General features: G+C 35.4%; 2 pseudogenes; both read left to right on the top strand.

Annotated features, from left to right (window-relative positions):
* Positions 1-455: 455 nt before the first annotated feature.
* LOC149192804 (lysine-specific histone demethylase 1 homolog 3-like) lies at positions 456-5638 on the top strand (annotated as a pseudogene).
* Positions 5639-6955: 1317 nt separating this feature from the next.
* LOC149192803 (UDP-glucose 4-epimerase-like) lies at positions 6956-13142 on the top strand (annotated as a pseudogene).
* Positions 13143-26555: the final 13413 nt, after the last annotated feature.

The raw sequence follows: 26555 nt of genomic DNA, 5'->3' as shown, positions 1-26555 counted from the left end.
CACAGTGTTAGAATTACTTCTTCAATTTGGAGTACGCAAACCCTACGTCAGTCCACAGATCTTATCACACTAATGTTTTCTAACTTTTAGATTTTAGGAAGCTTCAAAACCTTGCAAGCTGAGCCTCGATCTTCAAGATTGTTAATCTTCTGAGAAGAATACGAATCTTCTGATTTAACAATTCTTCCTCCACTACCAACAAACTCAACAACATGTCAATCATGTTTTTCACTCATCAAATCAACAACCATAGACACAGCATCAGCCATACATCCATGAAGAAATTCTTATGACAAAACAACATAAACACTTACATTCTCTGCTTCACATGGCATTAGTAATAATGGTAAGACACCCTTTCTTAACCATATGGCATCAACCATTCAATACAAGAACTATACATCACCCAAATCATGCTGTCTCCGCTCTTTTGGAAGCAATTCACAACTACAGCGATGACCAAAGCCCAAATTTACATGTACAGTGAGGTTCAGGATTGCTTCTGCCTTTATTTGCTGCTGTCTGTTGCCTCTGCTTGTATCTGCTTGCTTCTGGTCTTATTCAAATACATTTGCAAACTCTAAGGACATTAAATTTTATTCTGTCTTTTTTAACATAGTGGCCCTTGTTGATTCATGACACATATCAGAAAAATTTATTGCATAGGGATACTGAGTTGGTTTATCACAAATGGACTGCAATTGTTGATTCACTGTCAACTTCAACTTTGCACAGACATGCCAAAAGAAGGACGATTGTTCACACAATCACAATCTTAATATTGCTTCCAAGGTGCCCCATAAATACATCATTAGATCAACGCCAGGAAATCTTAAAGTTACAGGTTCATGACCTTTATCAGTCCTTCAAATACAGTCATTAATATCAGATAGCATACCTCTAGAACATGTAGTTTTGCAGAACGAATTTTACACAGGCAGCCTCAAGAAAGGATGCAGATAGGTGCCGGATTGTAGAGCTTAATCATCAAGAAATAAGAGGCTAAAACTCCAGCTTGCACAGAAGTTCTTCATGGATTCACTTCAGAAATGACTTCGGGCCTGAATTAGTTTGCAAAATATGCTTAAAAAAAATATGAACAAATGCCATGAAAATGTCGAGCAAAGAACAGTTAGTAGACCGAGACTGCCACAGATGTTTGACTTAGAATAAGCTTGAACTGTGCACACAAAGTTCACTCAGATATTTGGTTAGACAGTGCCAAGTTTTGTCACAGAAACTGCCTCAGATTTGTAAGTCAAAAGAAGAGCTCGGATCTGTGGTATTTGTTTGCGACATCCTTCCAATATACCATGCTTTTGACAAGATCTCAACAAAGGACTTATCCTCAAAATTATGCCAGGAATTAAAATCATGCCAAGAAGTCTCACAGATCTCCCTTCCAAATGTCCTTAAGAACATTCAAAATGATACCATTGTTTGTGCCCTGTTTGGTGGGAGTCTGGTTAGGGCATCACAGTTTAGCCTTCAATTCTTGGATTGGCCTTAAGAAATAAGCTTCAAAAGCTTGCTTCAGCCACAGATCAGTCAACCACCTTCACCCAAATTTTTGTTTGATTTTTGGAGCTCGATGTGCATAGATCTGTGCCTTCAGTCACTGAGATAGGTCGCAGAGCATTGATAACCAGCGTATCAATCTCAGACGTGCTCAGAAAAAAAGGAGGTCTAAAATGCTATCGAAAATCCATACCAAATCATCAATGTGTGAATGCCCAGAATTGTCTCAAAACTCTGCCTATGAATCCACTCTACAAGGCTGCAGAAGGTGCACTTAGGTCAGCTTTTTGTTGTCTCATAGCTTGAAGAAATACTCTCAGAAAACGTCTTCCATTCAAGGTTTGCAAATTAGATCCTTATTAGTTATTTGAAAAATTATTTTCTTCTTTGATTTATGATAAAATTCTTGATAAACTTACTGCATTTGTCTTGTTTCAAAGGAGTTGCATCTTTGGTAGTCATTAATGTATTTCCATGCATCTGTTATAACCTTAAAAAAATTAAATCTAATTAGAAGAGAATTTTTGGCTCACAATGTGCATGATTATTATTGCAGGGGTATATAAATGTTGGTGTTGCAATGAAAAAACCAAAAACGAAAGATGATTTTGAGGCAAAGCCGAAGCTTTCAAAAGAGAGTCTGTAGACAGAAAATTGTGGCGACAAAGGGATTGATGGAGAAGAGGAGGTTGCTCTCATTCTTGGTCATATTAAGGATTATGAGGAAAACCTTTCACATGGGAAGAATCAAATTTAGGTCGAAGGTGAAAACCAGACAATGTTGCTTAATGTGGAATATATGAAGAGAAACAAACTTCCAGAACTTCTGGTCAACAGAATCAGATAAAATGGATTATGAAGAATGTGGTATTTCTCTTATGAAAATAGAGAGATCCCCAGTGGTTGTACCCAATACAACAGGGAATTTAACTGAGGCTGTAAGAAACTCTTTTGTCAAAAATGAGGTGGAAATTGAATTTGTTGTTGCCCACAAGGATGATAAGCTAGGAACAAGAGACATTTCTGGCTGAGACTAAAAATGAAGTTTTTTTAGGAAAGGATCATGGAGTAAAAATTGAAGTGGATCCATTACTCAAAGTTCATTATGCTTTGGACCAGATAAAAAATTCTTATGGTGAAGATGAGTTTAGTGATATTGATAGAGAAAATGTTTTGCATAATCTTCGTAAGCATGATTTGCAAGTGGACTGACAAATTGATAAACAAGAATCCAAGTGAAATGCAGCATCACAGGCCAATGATGGAAATTCTGTTTCAGAAAGTCAGAAAAGGATAATTATTATTGGTGCAGGGCCTTCTGAGCTAGCAGTTGCTAGGAATTTGCAGTGGCTAAATTGTCATGTAATTGTTTTGGAAGCATGAGATAGGGTAGGTGGAAGAGTTTATATAGATTTTTCAACACTTTCAGTGCCAATGGATCTAGGTGTTAGCATTATTACTGGTGTTGAGGTAGATGTGACAACAGAAAGAAAACTAGATCCATCTGCATTGCTTTGTACACAACTTGGCCTAGAGTTGACAGTGCTAAATAGTTACTTCCCTCTATATGATTATGTGACTGGTCAAAAGTTCCTGCCACCTTAGATGAGGCACTTGAAGCAGAGTATAATGTCCCACTTGATGATATGGTGATTCTTATTGCTTAGAATGGAGATGTAGCAATGCACATTTCTCTGGATGAGGGGTTAGAACATGCTCTAAAAAAAGTGATGCATTGCTCTATCAAGCTCAACTGGTTCATAGTTGGCAAGCAATAAAGGTCTTCTTAACAATTATAATTGTCAAAGCACAATTCCGGTTTCCTCACCAGGAGACTTAGAGGCATTGAGTGCAACAGTTGATTCTAGCATAAAGGCAGTTTCTGAAAGTAACGTTTTAATAGTTGCAGATATGGAAAATGGAATTAACATGGAATAAACTAAATTTATCTGAAAATTCCAGCATGGAATAGTAGAGCCACAATCCACTTGAGAGATGAGTTATGGATTGGCAATTTTCTAATTTGTACTATGGATGTGCAGCAAAAATTAGTGGGGTTTCACTCCCTTACTGGAATCATGATGATACTTACAGAGGTTTTGGAGGAGCTCATTGTATGATTAAAGGAGGTTATAGCACTATTATGGAGGCATTAACTGAAGGTCTTAATATTCAGCTAGGTCATGTTGTAACAGAGATTTCATACTCTACAAAGGACCCAAAGTCAAAAGGTGGAATAGAGAGAGAGGTCAAAGTTTGCACTGAGAATAATTAGGAGTTGTTGGTGATGTAGTTCTAATAACTGTACCCCTTAGCTACTTGAAAGCAAATACAAAAGAGTTTTCACTAGATTTTCCAGATTGGAAATTAGCCTCCATTCAACAACTTGGATTTGGTGTCTTGAACAAGGTAGTTATGGGATTCTCAAAGGTATTTTTGGATGAGAGTGTGGATTATTTTGGGGCAACTGCAAAGAGAACAGAGTTATGGGGCTGATGTTTTATGTTTTGGAATCTGAAGAAAATAGTTGGTGCACTAGTTCTGATTTCTATTGTTGTTGGAAAGGTTGCAATAGATGGTCAGGATTTAGAAACCTCCGATCATGTTAAACATGCAGTCATGATCCTCTGAAAGTTGTTTGGAGAAACTACTATACCAAAACCCATTGCATTTGTTTCTACAAACTGAGTTGGTGGCCGATTCAATAGGGGTGCTTATTCTTATGTTGTCTTTGGTGCTTCTGGAGAGGACTACGATGTTTTGGGCAGGCCTATAGAAAATTGTTTATTCTTTGCTGGGGAGGAAACATGTAAAGAGCATCCTAATACTATTAGTGGTGCACTGATGAGTGGTATTCAAGAATCTGTCTGAAGCATTGACATTCTAGAAAACAGGGAGGACTCCATGGCAGAGGTTGAGGCTATGGTTGTTGTACAAAGGCAGTCTGATAGTAAAAGAAGTGAAGTGAGGGACATGGTTATAAGGCTTGATGCAGGAGATATTTCCAATGTTCTTTGAAAATGATCTCTTAATGGGGAACAAAAGCCTTTTAGAAAATATTATTTACTTCAAGACATGTTCGTAAACGCAAAGACAACAATTGGGTGTCTATGTGTAGCAAAGAAGATGTTGTAGCTACCTGTTGCTGCTATGAAGGCTTTTGCTGGAACAAAAGAAAGGCTTGGCTTTCTCAACATATGGATCCTGGTATGCTAAATGCATTTTCCTAAAAAAATTTGCAAGTTCATCTAATGGATTTGAAATCAATTATCAAGGATTACCTTGTCATTTCATTTTGCAAGGAGATTGTAATACTATGAATTTATTTCAAATTTCATCAGTGGCATTCCATTATTTATAGATAAATAAATTGTGTGTCTCTTTAGAATTTGTTATGCATCTATTTTCCTCTAATCAACTCAGAGGGAAGTGTTGGATGGATATTGTCATGTGGCATTAAATTTCTCTCATTCCCTCTCCAGAAATTTCCAATTTTCTAATTGAGTTGATAGTTCATATTAAACTGGCATGGTTTGGGAATTTAGGAACTTTTGATTTATTATCTCTATATTCTTCAAGTTTAAAAGTGTAATGAAGCCTCATGCACCTTATTATTATAAATTTGTTTTCAGTTAGGACTCATTTACTCTAATCAAGTCAAACTTTAATACAATTGTAATTTTATTATTTATTGATTTGAAAATGACATTAAAGGTGTTGTTGAAAAATATTAGAAAGAAACATGGGTGAAGAATGCAACTTTATGTTATAGTGGACTAAGGGAATATCTATTTTTTCCTTTTGCATGGGGCAAACAAGATTCCATGGGAAAAGATGGGACACAACTCTTGTGCCACTATGTATGGTTTCTACTGATTGCTTCAGCTGATATGATTGCAGTACAACAATCTGGTAAAGACACTGAAACTTCACCACATCTTGTCATTATTTTTTACTTTTTTTTCTTATGTTATTGTTTTAATGATATAGTTGATCCTATATCCCTTGAATGTTTTAAATGAACAAATCAATTTGTTCATGTTCCAACAATGCTTTTTTGATAAATAACAAAGGAAATTTGCTGCTTGATTTTACAGTTAAGAGGAAAGTTTGTATTTGATTCATTATATATTTGCAAAAGTTGCTAGTCTAGTTCAAAAAATAAGATACTCAGAGTTCTATGGTTTGTTTAGTTAGTAATAAGTCCTCTTTGCTAGTTCACCATCTAATATTTCAATCAAAAGTGTCCAAAGTTCACTTCTATTAGGGAGCCGCAATGAATCCATGGTTGGGAAAGCATAGTAATGTAGTAGAAATGCATCAGGTGAGAAAGATTCACACTCTGGAAAATTATCTGACAAGGGAATAACATTCAGAGGTTGATACACTAAGACTTCCTAACCCATCCTGAAGCCCTAGTAGAAGTGTAAATTTTGGATAGAATGTAGATAAAGAAATTCCTAGGAACCATGGGCTTTCTTCTGGAAAGAAAGAAAAAAAGGATGTGCACTATGGGAAGATAAAGAACTGAATATTCTTTTTTATAGTAATTGCTCTCGAGAGGTTAATACAGAGGATTTCTAGAGAAATATAACCAAATCCAAAACTGCTATACCTATTGAGGAGTGCAGTGTAGGATTAATGGTGAAAATAATGAAAAAAAGTTGGAAATGTGCAATAGAGCTCAAATTTTGTCTTCAGACCTTGGTGAAAGGGAAGAGCGAAAGGAAGACTTGGCAGAGGGGACTGTTGAGATAGAAAGAAGAAAATATTGTGAACCTAGTGAGAACTCAAAAGGTACTAGTGAAGGATTCTCTATCCATTCTCAAGCAAAACGAGTAGCGTGGATGAACGTGAGATGAATTCACTGGGAAGCATAGTTGTGACTGAAATCTCAAAAGATGAGAATGCAAATGTCGTAGGAAATTTTGTAACAACTTTCATGAGAACATGAGAGAATTTAGGCCAGGATGGTTTATCAGGTTATGGATCCAAACTCAATTCACCTCGGAGTGATGATGTAGTAGGTCAAAATGTGTTGAATATGAAGAAATACAAGAATGATCACTATTCCATGGATCATCGAGATGCTTCTAGAACTAACTTGGATACATTTCAAAATTTGGAATTTACTGGTAAAAAGGAGGATGCTTTGAATTCCTCTATGAGGGATTTGGAAACTAGAAATGTTGCTATGGTAGGGGATGGTATAAAGGGCCTTATTGAAGACAGAATACAAGAGCACTCATGTTCAAACAGGGGTGGGGAACAACCAAGGGATGAGTTCTATTATGATGTTGAAGAATTGTACATCAAAGGAAAAGATGGATTGGATTCAATTGTGAAAAACAATATGAACTAGAGAGAAGAGACGGACAAGAGGTACTTGGTGGACACCAAATACAGGATGCAATTAATTTACAACAAGAAAAGGTACATGTCAAGGGCATTAGTGTACAAGGAGACAGCCAAGGAAGTAGTGAACACTGCTTGGAAAAGGAAAAAGAGGTTGGAAATGAAGACCAAGAAAATCCAAGTGAAGTATATGTTCCATGCAGAAGGGCCTCTGATTCTGATGTTAGAGAGCCAAATAATTATCATGCAGGCCTTTCTAACAATGATTTTGTGCAAATTACACATCAGGTGGCAAACAAGGTTGGCAAAAGAAGAGGGCCATGACAAGAACTATGGCTATAATAAGTTGTCTGATAAAGATGTAGAGGACATAAGTTTGTCTTACGAACAAAATAAAAGTATTGACTGGCTTGATGCTAAGGAATATCATTCTACCTATGTACTTGAACATGAAGACCAAGGAAAGGGTGAACAAAAAGGTAATTAACATCTTCTTATTTCCAGGAGCATCGCATATAAGTCAGGAAACTTTGATCGAAAAAAGAGAGTGCATGGAACCAGGGCAGACTATGGCATCTGGAGAAGTAGCACATAAAGGAATTAGTGTGATTACTAGTTGCAACGAGAAAAATGTTACTACAGAGAAGGGATCTTGTATTGTTCTTGATATTTGTGACATTGAAAGGAAATTTCAAATCAAACATAACGAGATTTCAGAGGTATCTTCTACTATTGGTTATGAAGGTCCACAAAGCATTACAGTTATATCATCTCTAACATCTTTTAGATGAAAATTGTGATGATAATATCACATGTCAAATATCTAATATCACATGTTTTTGGAGACTGAAACTCTGCAGTTGGGGAAAGGGTTTATGGATACTTGAATCTATATCGTTGGAAAAGGGATTGTTCATGGATACTTGAATATATACTGTCGGAAAATGGATTGTTCACGGATACTTGAATCTATACCGTTGGAAAAGAGATTGTTCACCAAACAACTCGAGCTAGATCTACACAACTAGCTATTTATTTTCTTTAAAAACCATCTATATATTTAGATAAATGAATATTGTTTTCTTCCGGAAGCTGGAAACTACCATCTCTTTAAAAAACATCTATGTATTATGTATTCATGTAGATGGATGTTGTTTTCTTTCAAAAGCTAGAAACTACCATCTCCATTGGATTGAGTGCGTTGAACCTACAAGTTTTTGTTTGTAACGTGGGTGGATGGATAAGATTATTACTACAACAACTCCATGGTTGGAGTTTAAAGTGTTTTAGATTTGAGGGTGTCATGCTCACAAATTGAACAAGCAATAGAAAAATCGAAATGTGGGTCATTTCTCTCTGCACCTAATGATATTCACGTGGCCCCGGTAATAAGAATAATACAGTGAGCCATTGTCTGAATGTGCCATGGATAAAACTCTGACTCAGGGATGACAAGTGAAGGAAGTAGTTAACCTCAGGTTGAGGATTGGTTGGTAATCAATATTTAATTATGACAAGTCCTGATAATTTTCCTTAGATATGAATTGAACCAATAATGGCACATTCATTGCACTCTACTATTCTCTCTCTCTAGCTAGTATAGGGAAACAAATGCTTCGAATGATTCAATGTTAGGTTTTATTAGTGTAGGAGGAAATGGTTCTTTTCCCAAAATTTGGTAGAGATTTCTAAGAATTATAATTTGAAGTTGTTTATTTTGTGGAGTTCTAGTGCTGCAATAGTTTTTTCTAGTGCCACATAGATCATTGTTCTGACAGGTTGATTTAGGTTTAAGCACATCCATAGGGAATTGTTCAAATCTCCAGGTTTTCAACAACGACATGTGTTTTAAGCACAACAACAAACTGCATTTCTTCAAGAAAAGGCACAGAATGTATTGCTCCAGGAACAAATTTTCAATTTCCATTAGTGTTTAGGGACACAAATTACAGTCGATTTCATCAGAAGAACAAGTGAGAATGTATTGGGAGCATTGACAAGAATGTATGACAGGTGAAGGTATCAAATTTTTATTTTATTTTAATTTACTTTTATATAACCCAAAAAAGTCATGTTAAAAGAATGAATTCCTATAAAAGACTATGATTTTAGTTGCAGGCTTTGAAATTTGAGGAAATTTTAACTTCAACAAGACAAATTGGTAAGCATGGTGATAGAGCATAAGTCCTTAGATGATATGACCTATCTTTCGTATTTTCTTAAAATATATACTTACTCTTAAATTGTTAAGGCTTGTATTACTATGGTTTTTGGGAAGATTCATTTTTTAGATAGATCATTTTAACTAGTTGTACCTTTCACCTCCTTTGGATTGCATTGATTTCAACAAAAAACCATGATGCTGGAATTCTGGATATTGAACTGTGTAAATTTTGTAAAATGTCTGATATTTCGAGAGGAAATTACATCCATCATCATGGACAACAAGCCTTCAATTTGCATGTCATTTGCAACAATGAAGTCTCCTTTGTAAATTAGTTGTATTCTATTTTTTTAGAAGAGTCACTTATATCTTTGAATATATATTAAACTATGGTTAGGGTGTAATGATAGAAAAAATGGTACTATAAATGATAGGAATAATCAAAGTGAACTGTGCTTATGATTGCAGGGAGATATTTGCAACAAAGAGGATATAAAGAAGGTTTTTTCATTGGCCAAGTAAGTAGTATATTTGGTTATGCATGTTACATTCTACATTCTAGATACTGAATCAAATGTTATATGTTTATTGTTGTTATTTTGATGTTTTTATTGGGTATAAAATGTTCTGAATCATTCCTTTACATATTCCATTTGTATGCCCTTTTTTTTTACATCTGTAGCTATCTTTTGTTTCAAGATTGCTTAGGTCATAATTTGTGTTTTGTCATCTACAATTCAGTATGTTGATTAGCACCATATATAAATTAGAGATAGTTGCAGACTATCAAATATTATCTAGCTTTAGACTACTTATTCCGATGGTTGAGTTGTTGGTGGCTGGTTCTCTGTTCTTGATTTTGTGTACTATCCTTCCATTTCTTGCACCAGAACCCTTATGAGTAGTAAATTATTTAATCTAATTAGAAGCTTTTCTTTGTCATGGTGTAGATTTGATGTCATGATACATTTTGCTGGATTGAAGGCTATTGGTGAAAGTGTAGCAATTCCATTACGTTATTATAAGAACAATCTAGTTGGCACTTCAAACCTATATGAGATTATGGCCAAACATGGCTGCAGAAAGGTAATTCTAAACCTTGCAACTGTTAATGATATTTATAATTATGTATATTATAGAATTGTGCCAATGTAGAGGCATTATAGTAGAGTTATCAAATGATATTAGCATAGTGCTCCTTAAGTTTAGTTTGCATATACCTACCAGTTTCTGCAATGTAAATCTTTCCAAAAGAACATGTTATAGTGTGGATTCCTTTCTTCATTTTAGGATTGATTAGGCCTTTTACATAGTCTAACTTTCCTGGTATGGTATTTGGGGGGAGATGGTGAATTTTGTGCTACCCCTTTTCATAGTTTTTGTGATTTTATGTCACTCCCCTGATGTAAGGCAATGTTATTTTTGATATTGCATTCTCTTCTTCCTGCCTTCTTTGGGGATCATCTTTTCCTTTAGGAGAGTGTTGTTATATTGTCTCTCACTATAGCCATTTATTTTGAATACCTTTTCCAAGTGTTGTAGTTCTTGCTCTATGCTCATCTTCAAAGATCTTAGTGGCTCATTACTAGAGTGTTGATTGCAGCTTGTTTTTGCACTGGATAATGAGGAGAATTTACATGCAAGTATTCAGTGGTATGGGTTTTATTCTGGTAAACTTGATAGGATAAGCCAATAAGGATCCATCTTAATTATTTTTTATGAGAATGTCAACGAAGGGAATTCTCCTATTATTTTCCACCTCCATCATGAATCTGATGCTTTCATTTTGGTTGTTGAGATGATTGAGAAATTCATTCATGATTTTCATTCCATGAGAGCATTCGATATTCATACATATATGAATTGGTCCCTTTGATATGGTTTTAGTGGAAGGGATCCTAATACCTGCTTTTCAAATTACTTGATGTACATACTAGTGGACATTGATGACAATGGTGATCCCATGGCTATTTCTTCATTCTATTCATATCTGATTCCTTGAAGGCTGAAGTATGTGGATTTGAAATATCCTTGATTTTCTTGGTTTCTTTTTTAACTTCAGTTTTTTAGTAGATACTTTCTTATCTTGTAAGAATTGGATCAACTTTAGAAACAATTCCAAAAGAACTAATAAACTTGTGCAACCACAAAATGCAGTGGCTCATAAATTTGTTATCCTGGTGGTTATTCGTGGCACCAGCTCAAGCTAATTCACGAGTTCGAATGATAGTAGAGTTATCAAGGAATTATTTGAGATATTTTAGTTGATCAAATCATCATTTTGATATTCTATCTAATTTATTACAAGTACATAAATCAGTTCCCAAATATTTTTCAAAGAGGGCATTATAAAACCAATTTGACTTGAGAATATTTTTCAAAAATTTACATTGTTTCACCTAGATCTAAATAAGTCATCCATTTGGTTAAAATGGCATCATTTTTTGTGATACCTGATTCACTATGATTACAGATATGAAATATGTAATGGTATGGATTTTCAAAATACTTGTGTTTCATAGCATACAAGCACAAAAATTCCTGATTTTAAGCAAATTTGTCATCTGTTTTGATTGTGTGAAAGTTGCATGTTTAATTTGATATAGAATCTCAAAATATATTTTGTTATTTTTTCTAATTAAGATGTGTATCATCTTGATGCTTCCAATTCCTCCCTAGTGGCATAATAAATGGGTCAATAGAGAAAAAAATGAAAATTATAAGGAAGGATAACATCTTTGTTCAGTGTTGCTCTGAGATCAATATATAAAATGTTTTCATTGAAGCTGATGCAAGTGAGTAAGATAGTTGGGGATTATTGTGATCCATTTTAGTATGCATACAAGGATATGCATATCGGTGTTGTCTGCTGCTCATTTATGGATGATTGTGATCCATTTTAGTATGTCCATTGCATACAAGGATATGGGTATCAATGTGGTATGTTGCTCAGTTATGACACTACTAGATGTTAATTTCATAAATTATTTTTAGTAATTTAACTTGAAGCGTAATCATGTTTTACTCAAATATGTTTATCAAATGGTTTTTTCATCATCAACTACAGTTTATGGACAACCCAAGGTGATTCCTTGTGTAGAATACTTCCAACTTTCTACAATGAATCCCTATGGATGCACTAAGGTATGTTGTTCAACTTGATGTGTGCACCAATAGTTATATCTCCATATTGTATTTTTTAGTTGTTGAGTGTGATTTCTATTTTAATAACTATTAATATTTTCTAAGTAGATTCTTACATTTTTTCGCTTAAAATAATTTCGTTATTAGTGGTTAGATGGACCATGTAGCTACAAAAATTAATGCCTTTTCCATATGTTTCTTCAACTCTTCCTTGAAGATATAGCCCATGATATTTATAAGTTAGATCTAGAGCGGAGAATGATTTTACTAAGCTACTTCAACCCAGTTGGAGCTCACCCAAGTAGCCAGATTGGTGAATATCCAAAGGGAATTCCAAATAACCTCATGCCTTTCATCCAACAAGTGGTTATGGTAGGAAACCAATGTTGAACATATATGGTAATGATTACCCAACAAAGGATGGCACAATGGTAGGATAGAATACTATCTTCAATATTTGATGCTATTATAAATTTTTATAGAGATGCCAGTTTGTTTTTTAGATAACATAGAAATTTGTGGTTTTGAATCTACACACATGAACTTACTAGCAGAATAAGATCTTTCCAAAAATGTCATATTAGTATGCGACAGAGTCAGTCTCTTAGGATAATTTATGAGACTATTATATATTAGAACATATTGATTTTGAACTGCAATACTTGCTACTTATTGAACATTGATACTTGGACAACTTTAAGAGACCATTTTATAGGTCATAGATCTTTGAACCTATTTCTTTTGAAGCTTGCATATGTTTCTGACTCTTGTCAACTCTCTTTAATATGCTACTTTAACTCCTCACTCATTTATTTGTTTATGCATTTTAGATTGTCTATTTGCAACTATTTATTTTCGTTCTACTGTACTTGCAATGGTATTAGGTTCGAGACTAATTCATGTGGTAGACTTGGCTGATGGTCTTCTGTGCTCCATAAGTTATTTAATGCAAGTGACATAGGTAAATTTCCCCTGAGATTCATGATTGATATTTTTGCCATAAATTTAGATAACAAAATAAGGAGATCACAAAATTATTTTAAGTGAATGTATCTTTTCTATGTCGGCGAAAAAAAAAAAAAAAAACAACAACTTGTACAACTTTTTTGTATTGATTCCTTCATTTTTTTAATATAGTCCTTAAATTTAGTTGTCTGATATAAAGAATTCATTGATATTTTGACATTTCAATATGTTAAGGGTCTTAGCTTAAGAAGACATTATGCCTACATTTCACATTTTCAATAAATCTATGCATTTTTCTGCTACAAGTACATATTAGTATTGTCAATGCTCTGCTAATATATGGGAAAATTTAAATAGCTTTTTTTGTTATTGGATGCAAAATTTTCAGGTGTTTTTTTTTTTTTTTTTATGGTGAAGTTTTATTTGCTTTGTTTATGCAAGTCATCTGGCGAAATAGTGGCTACTATCACCCAATTGAATAAAACTAGTTTGACTTGGTTGATGGTCATCTACGCTCCATAAGCTATTTAATGCAAGTGACATAGGTAAATTTCCCCTGAGTTTCATGATTGTTATTTTTTCCATAAATTTAGATCACATAATATGGAGATCTCAAAATTGTTTTAAGTGAATGTATCTTTTCTATGCCAGAAAAAAAGGCTTGTACAACTTTTGTGTATTGACCCTTCATTTTTTTAATATAGTCCTTAAATTTAGTTGTATGATATAAAGAATTCATTGATATTTTGACATTTCAATATGTTAAGGGTCTTTGCTTAAGAAAACATTATGCCTACATTTGACATTTTCAATAAATCTATGCCTTTTCTACTACAAGTACATATTAGCATTGTCAATGATCCGTTAATATATGGGAAAATTTAAAGGATGCAAAATTATTGGATGCAAAATTTTCAGGTGTTTGTTTTCATGACGACGTTTTATTTTATTTGTTTATGCGGGTCATCTGGCGACATAGTGGCTACTATCGCCCAATTGAATAAAACTAGTTTGACTTGGTTGATGGTCATCTGCGCTCCATAAGCTATTTAATGCAAGTGATATATGTAAATTTCTCCTGAGTTTCATGATTTATATTTTTGCCATAAATTTAGATCACATAATAAGGATATCTCAAAACTGTTTTAAGTGAATGTATCTTTTCTATGCAGGAAAATAAGGCTTGTACAACTTTTGTGTATTGATTCCTTCATTTTTTTAATATAGTCCTTAAATTTAGTTGTCTGATATAAATAATTCATTGATATTTTGACATTTCAATATGTTAAGTGTCTTAGCTTAAGAAGACATTATGCCTACATTTCACATTTTCAATAAATCTATGCCTTTTTCTACTACATGTACATATTAGTATTGTAAATGATCCGTTAATATATGGGAAAATTTAAATAGCTTTTTCCGTTATTGGATGCAAAATTTTCAGGTGTTTTTTTTTTTTTATGGTGATGTTTTATTTGCTTTGTTTATGCAGGTCATATGGCGACATAGTGTCTACTTTCGCCCAATTGAATAAAACTAGTTTGAGTTTCCCGAGTTTCATGATTGATATTTTTGCCATAAATTTAGATCACATGATAAGGAGATCTCAAAATTGTTTTAAGTGACAATGTATCTTTTCTATGCCGGAAAAAAGGCTTGTATAGATTTTGTGTATTGATTCCTTCATTTTTTTAATATAGTCCTTAAATTTAGTTGTTTGATATCATTGATATTTTGACATTTCAATATGTTAAGGGTCTTAGCTTAAGAAGACATTATGCCTACATTTCACATTTTCAGTAAATATATGCCCTTTTCTGCTACAAGTACATATTAGTATTGTCAATGATCAATTAATATATGGGAAAATTTAAATAATTATTTTCGTTATTGGATGCAGATTTTTTAGGTGTTCTTTTCTATGGTGATGCTTTATTTGCTTTGTTTATGTAGGTCATTTGGAAACATAGTGGCTACTATCGCCCAATTGAATAAAACTAGTTTGAGTTTCTTGCATTTCTGGGGAAAAGTGGGATTGACATAGTTGATGTTGAGGTATATGTCGTAGAAAACTTTTATAGTGTACTTTAGTTTATATTCTAGCATTCATCATCTTTCATGTCTTATTCTTTTCTTTGTATCTTCTTTCATTTTCAGAAGAGGAACTAAGTATTGATGGTAAGAAGTAGGAATTGAAGAAAGAGGAGACCAATAACACTAAAGAGACAAATGCAGAAAGAGAGAGAGAAGAGAACTGGTCTAGTGATACCCTTAAAGCCAATATCTTGCATGAGACATACACATAGAGACTGATTGTCAAGTTTTTAGAGTTGGTGAATTCACCTACAATGCCTTGGAAACACAATGATAATGTTTTGAAGTGATGAAACAATATTTTATGTATAAATTGTAGTCCAACCAATATTAAGTTGGAAACTCATGTTGTAATATTTGACATTTCATATAATATAATTTATGTGGTTGAAATTATTTAGAGTTGTACTTGATATTATTTAGTATTGTAATTAACATCTGTAATTTTGTGTTTTCATATTAGATGAACATGCACATTGTATAGCATTTTTTTTTTAATTTAGCTGTAAAATCATACTAATTAATTTATGTTGATTAATAATGAACACATAAAATCAATGCTAAACTACTAAATTAGTAGTTTATATGCTACAACTAATATGCTACAACTGACTAATTTAGTTACCTAAAAAGTTAACAAGTTTTTTGTAGTTTCATATTCATTATATAAATGACTAATTTAGTAGTTTATATTCATTTCATTTACTTTCATTAATAAAACTATAAACGACTAATAGTGCACTGCCCCTTGAACTCCAATCTCAACTAGGTAACTCAAGTTTTCTACATGCATCAAGTATTCTGCACTAATTGATGAGTTAATTGGTTGATCACTGAGGTACACCACTATTGGACCCTCCACTAGTTCTCTAATAGTTAGAACTAGTTTAAGTCACAATAACTCGAATTAATTGAAATAGATTGCTAGAAATTAACAATCAATCATACTGAACTGAACTCAAGTGTCTCCAACTAGAATTAACTGAGTGAAAAGGCCATGTCACCTCAGTTAACTACCTCCAAGTATTTTACTGAGATTGAAATTCAAATTTTAATCTAGTTTGACCATGGCAAAGTCAAAACTAGATTTTCTTGTTGCATTTTCAACATCCAATGTTAATGCCTATTGTGTTTCTTTTGCAACATTTGGTGCAATTGCTAGTTTATTTATTTTCTAAGTATTGAAATATTTAAAAAAAACGTGAAAATATAAGATATATAATTTTTTTTTTTGAATTTCATCTAAAATTATATTATTTCACAGGGAGATCAAAATATCTTATTTATAGTTGAGAGTCCTTCATACTTGTTGTAATATCAATAACTAATTGAGTAAGCATGAGAATGAGGTTATTGATGTTTTATAATGCTTATAATTAAAACTAATCAAATATGTATATTCATTTTCATTTTTTGTTGTGCCGAGAGGCGCATTTTACAGCCTAGTATGACTCCGATGTGTAAGTATGTCACGCACTTAAAAAATAATAAAATTAATTTTCGCTAATGTTGGCCAATCTTAAATTATATGTAACTTTTTAATATTATTAATGGACTGAGATTAATTATTAAAATATAACTATGTATTTGAATGGATAGTAAATTATCTCATGCTTTTAATAGTTCCTTTATCATATACGTGGATATGAACGATCATAAATTTACCCTTAACAAAAAAAATTACCAGATTAAAATTCCAAATTAAGTACAAATTTAAACATTTTTTCTCTTTACTAGACCTAGTGTCATTTCTTAAATCAAAGGAAAAAGGAAGAATGAAAATCTTGCCCCAAAATCTTTTAATATTTGTTTTAACTAAACATTTGTAAAATGAATCTTTAAAAGGAAAAACCATATCCTAGGAATATATTAAAATCTTTAAAGACGAATATTTCCACATCAAAGTTGTAATATTTGAAATTATTAATTTGATGTAGTTTAATTATAAATTTTGCTATCATGCCATGGCAAAAACATCATCTAATCTAATATTGATATTATAATATTAATATTAATATTATTAAATTTAATAACTTTGGATTAATGCAATATTAAATTTAATATAATATTCGATTTGTTATATTATAATATATATTAATATATCATGATATATATTAACTCTAGATATATATGGAGGGAAGAACAAATACATAGAGTGATAGAGGTGGAGAGATAGGGGGAGTGACAAGGTCTTTAGTATTATTGTGTTTATGAGATTTTGTAATTTTGAATTTCAAGAGTATTTTTGCATTAAGTTGCGACTTAGTTTATTATTCCTACGGTTTTTAGCATTAATGTGTCTACGGTCTCCATGTAGATGGATTCATCTTGGGGTTAATATGGAACAAGAAATCTTCTTGAAAGGGAATTGTAGGAATACCATATTATATATGAAAAAAAAGGTTTTTCCTCATACTCAACTTCATAGATAAAACCTTTCAATTAGTATAATTGGATTAGAATAAATGCTAAGAGGATTTATGTCATAGTTTTTTATTTTTCACTTATCAACTACACTATTTATAAGAAAGACAATCTAGATGAAAATTACCCTTATAATATACTAGAACAAGATATTCATATTGTGAGCAATGAAGGTAATATCCTCTTATTATGAGACTTTAATGATAGAACTACAACTAACCAAGATATTGTTCTTAGCATGATTCCAACCCTAATCCTTTTTGGCTAGGTGAGGACCTTGTTTTAGCTAGTAGCTACAATATAAACTTTGAACACCTAACTGAGAATGTATTTGGTATTGACTTAGTCATGTTATATAATTATCAAGACATTAAAATTTGCAATGACATAATCAAGTGGCAAAAATCCAACCAAATGACTTGTATTCATGGGCTCAGTAGTAGTGCTATGGATTATGTTATATGACTTGTATTCTTTAAGCGCTAGTTTCCTGTGGTCACTATTGTTCTGGAAAGAACCTGTCAATGCTTGCATCATTGCATATGAGGTTTATTTCCCATGGAGATTGCATACAATGTGGTCCTTCACACCCTCTAATATGATTCTCCTTAGCTTGGCTACACACTTTCTCCATTCTTCTAGATCCTTGAGGTTTGATGATCCTAGTTTTGGAATGTCAATCTCGAAAAATTCCTTCGACCCACTGTCCTCCAGTACCGCCACCATGCAATCCTTCCAATAAAAAAAAATTGAGTTTCCCTCAAGGGCATACTCAAGCTTTAGACCATAGAACACCATCCTGCTAGCTCTGAAGAATTGATCTTGCAAATTTGATCCTCCTGCAATAACAACTTCGAATTCTCTTCTCTACTATGAATCATGCTCTAATACCATGTAGAAATTATGTGTAAATTTGAATTGCTCCTGTAATTTACTAAAACATAAGACTCAAATCTACTTCACTCATATGCGAAAAGCAATTCACGATCGAGAAAGGAAATAATAAACATGTGACATGATTCAATACAGATGCACAAATATTTATCTAGGTGAAAGCAACTGCTCAAAACCCCTTCCTATTTGTATTTCATTAATTAGAAAATAGAGAAGAAATGCAATGCTTTCTCAAGCCTGAGCAACATATGCATTGGTATAGTCTATATCACTGCCTCACATACTGACTTTGGTCAGCACTTAATGTTATAGACATTTTTGGGCACTGCAACCCCAAGCATAAAATGTCCTTAAACCAAGGGCTCCTAAGTCCCTAAAAGTGTTGTTCCAACCCCTAAAGGAACAAGGTCAACTGATTCCAGCTTCTCCCAGAAGTTCTCCATGAAAAACTACTCAAAACTAGTCAAAACAGGATCATTTCACCTGCTCCATAGGCAAAGTGAATTGCATCTCACCTAAGTACACTCAGTGGGTGCGTTGCATTTCAAAAATCCCTTCTATGGGGTGTGATGGGCGAGAAGAGACAAATGGCAGTGTCAATCCGCGAGGTGGAGAAGCATGGAATCTTCCAGAAACTTCTCCTGTGACACTTGCCTCTCTGAATTCGACCAAGGATGAGTAAGAGATCATCAATCTCCAAGTGGAAGTAGGAACTATCAGAGGGAAGACACTAATCAAATCACAAGCTGACTCATCTCCCTTACAGACATCTATAAATGGATCCCTCATCCCAGAGATCCAGAGGCTGGAATTTTGCATCTTGTAAGGAATTGTTGTTGGTTTCTTGAGGCAATATCATAGTGTTGTGTGATATAAGCTTTGCATGAGGTGAAGAAGGGCTTATTTGCTGAGAGGATGATGCTGGGTCAGAACAACTGGTTGTAACTCTCTTGGCTCTTTCTTGATTATCAATAAATCTATTCAAGTTTTCCTCCATACTCTTGTGTAATTTATGTTTTATGCATTTGTATGGTCAATTTACATCTGATCCTAGATTTTTTATGATAATAGATCCATGTTCTTGTATAGTGTTATGCTGCTTTGATTCTACAGGTACTTTGTAAAGCTGGGTATACAAGGAAGCAAGTAGCAAAGGACTATCAGAAGAGAGAGGAATCGAGCAAGGAACCAAGCGTAAGACAGAGGTTGGTCTCCTTTATTCTTCTCTCATCTATCTTTCATAAAGGAAAACAAAAGTAGTTTTACTTTGTTTGTTTCTAAGGTAGCTACCATGCCTTAGTGGGATTAGCAGTTCTGCATAGACACTTTTCCCTGTAACAAAATGGCGACTCCGCTGGGGAGCGACTAGGTTGTTTGTTTATCTACATTTGTTTATTTTATAAACTCACAGACGGAGCCTGAAGTTGAGCCAGGTAGCTTTCGAACTGCATTTTCTCTGCAAATGCAAAGTAGATAAACGCCGCTTCAGTCAATCTCCGGGTTTTTTTATGAATTAAACAACTGATTTACAAACTCTCTAATTGCCCTTGTGGTGGCTCTAGTAACCTCCTTAGATCTACCCATGTTGTTGATTTACTGATTATCACTTGCTCGGCCAAAATCCCTGAACTGAACTGCAAACTGTGACTCGGAACCCAAGCAAAGTCTCGTCCCTGGCCCAGCGCACTCTCTGTTCTGTGAATCTAAAATTTAGCACACTTTTCGAGTGTAGTAGGTGCGCTGCATTTCAAATTCACTATGTTACAGGTGCGCTGATCAGACTAGGCATTGTTCCTAAATTTTGGTTTCTGTGTTCACTCTTTTCAGATCTATTCAAGAATTTTGCTGCCTGTAGTCAGTACACCTCTTTTTGAAACCCCTTTCCTTGTAGTTATTCCACCTCCATTGTGCAAAGAACTGTAAATTTTTTTGTGTATTTGTTGAGTCATTTTCAGTTCTCCTTTGCAAAAAAGTAACGTAATTGTACTGTCGTTTCTTGATTTGAAAGTGTCACAAGTGTCGTTTACAGTGATAGAAGAGAGTTTGATTGCTCTTGATAGTCGATTACCCTGTTACTATTGTATTTGATCTGAATTAGTAGTTTTTCTAGTGTCAAAAGCAAGTTTTCATTTCCAAATCGCAAAGTGTCATCATTGTCTTCATTTTGATTTTGAAAAGAAACTTGTTAGTAATTGTCGCTTTGAAAAGTAATTCAGATTTGCGCATTAGCTTTCTTTTTATCATTCACATATTAAGAAGGTTGAAAACAAATACATGCATGCGCATTTGCATTTAGACTGTTTGATTGGTTTGATTTAGGACAATGCATATAGTGTGTGCTCTTTGCTCTTTGTTGAAAGAATTTTGTCTCTCTTTCCTTAGTAGCTAGGATTTTCATTGCACAAAGAAGATAAAAAGATTGTTTACCATTATGGTTGCATTTTAGGAATTGTACATCTACATCACACGGTGAACCTGAAAGGAAAATTTCTTAAGCAAGATCAACTATAAAATAAATTTAATGAATCTAACAACGCTTTGGAACCTAACGCACAACATCTAGAAGTCTAGGCTAGAGACGTATTCCGGCGTCGTAAAACCTGGTAACTGTTGTTCTCACTGTTGGTTGGGTGATTCCTCCACTTTGAGACGATAAGTGCCAGTACGGACTTGTGCTCCCACGTACCGTCGAGTATATTTTGGGAGACCACAATAGGCTTAATCCTTTACGCATAGGAAGTTGCGTCTGCCGCCCTATAGATCGCAATGCACTGAACACAGCATTCGGGAAGATTGACTGCCGTACCGTAAAAAGTATTCTGCAGTTTTGCGATTAGTTTGGTAATCCCTCTGCCTAGATTTCCAGAGTAGTCCCTTTCATTCCTTTTTAGACTCCTTAACGAAAAAGGTCCATCTGAGCACTTGTCACTTCAAGCTCATTAAAAATCGAAGGCGACTAGAGTCATATTTTGTTTTTTCTCAACTCTTAAAAATTGAAAAAACAAGTTGTGTAAAAGCGTCTAAAATTCATCTAATTCGGAAACATACTTCCCCTTGATTTTTAGTTGATCGAGTAATCCGCAATCGTGGAAGAAAGTCAATTGAAACCCCGTCGTTCGTGGAGGCTTACGAGTCAACCATCTTTGTCTCCGGAATCGAAACTATTACGGACAAAGCGAACTCGTTTAACCGGTTCCAAATCTCCTGGTAAAATTAGAACAAGTGTTCCAACACCATCAGAGACTCCGGTTACTCCAAACATTTCTGGTATCCCTACCTTTACAGAAGAAGTTCAGCAGCCACCGAAGGACAGTAGTACTGATCCTAGTCTAAGGGTAAACATTTGTGTTACTGAACCAGTTTCATCCACAACCGGTTCGGAGAGTGTTGTTCCCCAAACATCTGTCGCTGCAGATTCCATACCTTCTTCGGCACCAGAAATATTTTACGAACCTGATGGTCTACCTCTTCCACCTGGTCTGATTGCTATAGAAGAGATTGTGGAGGATCCTCCATCTAGTACTCCATCGCAATTTGGGGTCGGGATCACTCTGTATCCTTCTTCGTTAGAAATTAGTCTACCGCCAGCGGAAGCTCCTGTAGAATCGCTAGGTAATCTTTTGGATAGACTAGAAATGTCTGAACCACTGTCGACATCTAGGACTGTGTCATCTGACATAGCGACGGCAGAACTTCCTGCTGTCACTCCAACAATGTTCGTCGGCATACCATATGTCCCAACTAGCTCTCAATCGCTAGAAGGGGCCCACTCAAGGGTTATTTCGACAGTATGGTCCGTTCCTGTTTGTTCATCCGGAATAGTATCCGGAAATTCTTATGTTGGGTCTCAACAAATTGATCCTTCAAGATGTCAATTTGGGCAGTCCGGTCCTCAAGGGCAAACCATTCCTTTAAGTATCGGATTACCGCCGTATGGGGGGCAGTATACCCTTTCATTATCTCCTCCATGAGGACAATCATACGGGAGTTCACAACAAAATTCAGGTTATGTTGGAATTACATCTAGCGGTTGGGTACCGATACTACCTCAATAACCAAGAGTTGTATATTCGATGCAACAATGTTTACCTATGTCAAATATACCAACCACGCCAGCTATTGTGATGGTATCACAAGTACAAGCGCTGCCTGTTGTATGCCAACCTCAGGTTTCTCAATTTGTAATGCAACAGCCTCTTGACCTTGCGACTCAACCACAATCGCCGACTGGTGGAATGACACAGGCCCAAACGGGTACAATTACCCCTCATCTTGGTCAAACAGTTAGTATCGGGCAACAGCACATTCCAACAACCGCAATTCCAACAATACCAACAACCGCAATTCCAACAATTATACCAACAACCGCAATTCCAACAATACCAACAACCGCAATTCCAACAATACCAACAACCGCAATTCCAACAATTATACCAAGGATCTGAGCAATACCAACAACCGCAATTCCAACAATTATACCAAGGATCTGAGCAAAAAATCTTTGCAAATAGTGGGCAGCTGTATATTCAAAACGGTCAAAATCAACCATTCTACAATGGTTATGCCCACCAACCTTACCAAAGTTACCAGCATCAAATGCATTATGCCGGTATGCAAAGACCAACTGCTCAGGTAATTCCATCTTATCCTGGGTATGTTTCACCTAACCTGAATCAACAGTTACCCTTCGTGGCGACTTTAGAGTTACCGGATCTAAATCGGTTAACAAACGATCCAGTCGCTTATGCTCCTTGGTGGCCAGCGATTCCGCATAAACTTCCGTCAGATATTCCTAAATTTAATGGAAATCTGGGTGAAGATCTGTCGAATCATGTGATGACCTTTCATTGTGGTGTTCGTCAAACACCCTAAATGATGATTCGATTAGGCTTCGCCTTTTTCAGAGGACGTTAACTGGTCCGGCAACAAAATGGTATATCGAATTTCCTAGAGCTTCATTTGACAACTTCAGTATCCTAGCCACAACCTTTTTAACCCATTTTCAGTTACCGATAAGGTACGAAATGGGAATAGAACTTCTTACCAATTTCAAACAAACAACGGCCACTCGCATATCTGATCATATTCATGAGTGGCGACGTCATCGTAGAATGGTAAGAACGTATGTTCCTGATCAGCGTTTAGCTGAATGGTTTATTAAGTCATTATTTCCTTCCATTACAGAAGATGTGGCAAAGGGGGGAATCATCACCGAAGAGCAAGTTATTGCTCCTGCACAATATTTAGACTTGATTTACACTCAGTCTGGAACGCTCTACGATAAAATACCTGACGCTCCCAGACCAGAATTCTCGGTCCCTCCTCCTCCTAAATCAAACAATGACTCTCATGCTGGTGATGGCGTGATTGGCACGACAGACACGAAATCGACAAAGGCTACATCTAAAAAGGCCCATAAGATTTCCAGTCAAAATGCAAAAGAAGAACTTCTTGCCTCGGAGGTAAATGTCGTCTCGATAGATAAAGGCAAAGAAACCAAGCAACCAGGAGGCAAGAAGAAAACCAAAGGGAAGAAGAAGAAACAGGAGGAATCATCACCTGAAAAATCTTCTGCAAACCCTCCTAGAAATAAGAAACCAAAAAATCCATGCTTTATATGTGATGAGGATCATTGGACAACAGATTGTCCACACAGAGCCGAGCTTAGAAAGTTCTTCAAGAATTCAAAAACCTCGGCAGTGTTAACTGATCCGTTTCCGAATCCAGGAACAAATCTGGTTGACAGTGGAAATGCTTCCCCGTCTCAAGTGCTGATGTTGTCGGTTTCCAAACAGCAAAATGATGCTTTGATATCGACAAGGAGCAAAGATTACGGGAATCCACAGCTGTCGAACAACAAGGATAAAGATCAACCTAGTAATTCGACAACAACTTCGACAGAAGTTGCGCCGCTCATCATTCCTGAGTGGACAATAAAACCGCCAAAGGGAGTAGTACACAAGTCGACATTTAATCCTCGTGCTAGAGCAGCACAACATTATAATATAGTGGAAGATCTGGCCCAATCGCCATCCGCTATGTCGACACTTGAGGTACTGCAAAATTTCCCATCCCAAAAGCAGGCTTTATTATCAGCTATCGGTGGGATAGACCAAAGGATTCCAATCTTGTGTCCTTTAATCATAAAGGATACGATCCTCAGTTGCCAACTCAACTAGCTTTCCTCGTTCAAGTGAAAGCCCTCAACAAAACTGTTCATCGAACAATTATTGATGAGGGGGCATCTACATGTATTATGTCGATGAGTTGCTGGAAAACCTTAGGATCTCCAACCTTGTCGTGATCTTAGATGACATTAAAAGCATTCGACGGACGAACATATACCCCATATGGTATTCTAAGTAACTTGAAAGTTGAACTAGGGGGGAAAACAGTAGAAATAGATGTTGAAGTAATCGACGGAAACCTCGATTACAACATCCTACTGGGAAGACCATGGATATATGCTATGGAAGCTGTTGTGTCGACCTATTTTAGGAAGATTGCATTTCCCTTTCAAGGAGGGATTACAATCTTCGATCAACAAACCTTCCTCCCTAATGGTTCTCAAGTTACGGGAAGCATTCCAATGATCCATGGAAGCCCCCATTCGCTTCAAAATATCGGAGTAGGCTTACTAAAAGACCCTATATTAATGGGAACTTTTTCCCTTCCACCCCCAATAAACCTGGCGGAAGTAACATCGGTAGGAACCTACAATATGACATCTTCGATTAAAAAGATCTCAGAAAATGATATAAACATGGATCATACGCAGGTATTGCCTCCAATCCCAACGGAAATATTGTAGCAATCAATGTTCCTAACATGGGAGGCAAAACCAAATCAATGCTCATCGAGTGTTTGGATAGATAGGTCTAAGGAATATGGCACCCCTTCAAATCCTTGGTCGCGAGTGCATTACACCGACGAAGGAATTGTTCAATCAATGGTAATTGAAGGGGCACCATGGGAAGATTACCACCATCGCTTCCTTCTTTCGGATTGTGAAGAAGATACTCCTGATGACCTTCATCATCCTTCAGTTTTTTATTTCCTATCAAATATTGTAAACACGGTGGATTTTGAGCGAAACTTGTACAACATTGAAGAGACTATCGCCATAAATATCTCGACCAAAACAGATGTTGTAGAGAATATTTATGTTGGCAAATGTTGTTCTCCTTCAGAACTAGAAATATACAACGCTCTTTTTCGTGAATTCAGAGATGTGTTTGCCTGGTCATATAATGAAATGCCAGGCATTGACTCGAGTATCATTGAACACGAAATCAAGATGTATCTAGATGTCAAACCAGTACGACAACGACTACGGCAGGTGCACCCCAAGAAAGCCGCTACCATCAAGGCGGAAGTTGAAAAGCTCCTCCATGCTGGTTTCATTTACCCGGTTCCTCTAACCGATTGGGTGTCGAACATTGTTCCTGTTATGAAAAAACAAGGAACGATTAGAGTGTGCGTCGATTATAGGGATGTAAATCAAGCTTGTCCAAAAGACAACTACCCCACACCCTTCATTGACCAGATAATTGATGAGTGCGCCGGATGCGAAATCTTTTCATTTATGGATGGATTCTCCGGGTATAATCAAATAAATATCCGCCCACAGGACCAGTCAAAGACTGTATTTACTTGTCCGTGGGACACATTCGCATGTCAAAAATTACCCTTTGGTTTAAAGAACGCAAGGGCAACATTTCAGAGGGCAATGAATTATGCCTTCCATGACATCAAAAACATCGTTCAACCATATCTCGACGACCTTCCGGCTCATTCGCGAAAGCGGACTGATCATCCGCAGCATTTAAGAGCGATATTTCTACGTTGCCGACACTACAAGATACGACTCAATCCACACAAATGTGTGTTCTGTGTCAGTTCTGGTCATTTACTTGGCTTTGTAGTCTCAAAGGATGGGATTCGTCTCGACCCATGTAAGGTTCAAGCAATCATAAATTTGCCTCCACCTTCGAAT

The sequence above is a fragment of the Pinus tabuliformis genome, chromosome 2_2, assembly GCF_031772625.1.
Source record: "Pinus tabuliformis cultivar Carrire ecotype Pingquan chromosome 2_2, CPIR1, whole genome shotgun sequence".
NCBI classification, from domain to species: Eukaryota; Viridiplantae; Streptophyta; class Pinopsida; order Pinales; family Pinaceae; genus Pinus; species Pinus tabuliformis.
This window is presented reverse-complemented; position numbering and strand designations above follow the sequence as displayed.